General features: G+C 42.2%; 1 non-coding gene across 1 annotated transcript; it reads left to right on the top strand.

Annotated features, from left to right (window-relative positions):
* The first annotated feature begins 232 nt into the window (after positions 1-232).
* Positions 233-305, top strand: TRNAA-CGC (transfer RNA alanine (anticodon CGC)). Its single transcript has one exon. It is a non-coding gene; the product is annotated as a tRNA-Ala (tRNA).
* Positions 306-943: the final 638 nt, after the last annotated feature.

The raw sequence follows: 943 nt of genomic DNA, 5'->3' as shown, positions 1-943 counted from the left end.
TTTCCCTTATTCATTAACGAGGGTCTTGTACTGGCAGACTTGGTGTCATTACGTTGTATACGAGGGATTATTGGTCAGCTGCCAGATCGTAATAAGTTCACGTGCTACGTGACGCCAAACATGCGTATAAAAGGGTGTTTCACACTCGCCACTTGGCTTACAGATGGCGCTGACAGACACTCCCATTTTTAAATTCACATATAAACCCAAAAAAGTGGATGGAGGGAAGGCCGCTGTGATAGCTCAGTGGTTAGAGCATCGAACGCGCTATTCGAATGTTGTAGGTTCGATTCCTGCTCACGGCTGTTTTTTTTCACCCACTTTTTTTCTTATTTACATTCCTTTCATTCTCATAACTTGCCCTATACATTCCATGGCATTATTGTCTGTTAGATCTCATTATTATTGTGTCAAAACACGGAAAAACGAGCCCTTAAGTATACACTTCTTTCCGTTATTCATTAACGAGGGTCTCGTACTGGCAGTCTTGATTTCGTTGGGTTGTATACGAGGGACTATTGGTCAGCTGCCCGCTCCTAATAAGTTCACGTGCTACGTGACGCCACACATGCGCCTCAAAGGGTTTTTCACACTCACCACTTGGCTTACAGATGGCGCTGACTGACACTCCCACTTCTAAATTCGCATATAACCCAGACAAGCAGATGGAGGGACGGTCGCTATGATAGCTCAGTGGTTAGAGCGTCGAACGCGTTATTTGAAGGTCGTAGGTGCGATTCCTGCTCACTGCTAGTTATTTTTTCACCCACTTTTATTTTTATTTATTTATTTATTTATGAATACTGCAATACCTACTAGGGATTTTCGCAGGGTGGGTTACATGAATTACATGAATGCTCAATATGCAGACAAACAAATTTTCAAAACAGGGAGATAAAAACACAGAGAAACAAAAGTACGCACAAAGCAACCTAAATATCTT

This window comes from Rhipicephalus microplus, chromosome 2 (assembly GCF_043290135.1).
Source record: "Rhipicephalus microplus isolate Deutch F79 chromosome 2, USDA_Rmic, whole genome shotgun sequence".
Taxonomy (NCBI): Eukaryota; Metazoa; Arthropoda; class Arachnida; order Ixodida; family Ixodidae; genus Rhipicephalus; species Rhipicephalus microplus.
Note: the sequence above shows the minus strand (reverse complement) of the source record. Positions and strands in the feature narration are given on the sequence as shown.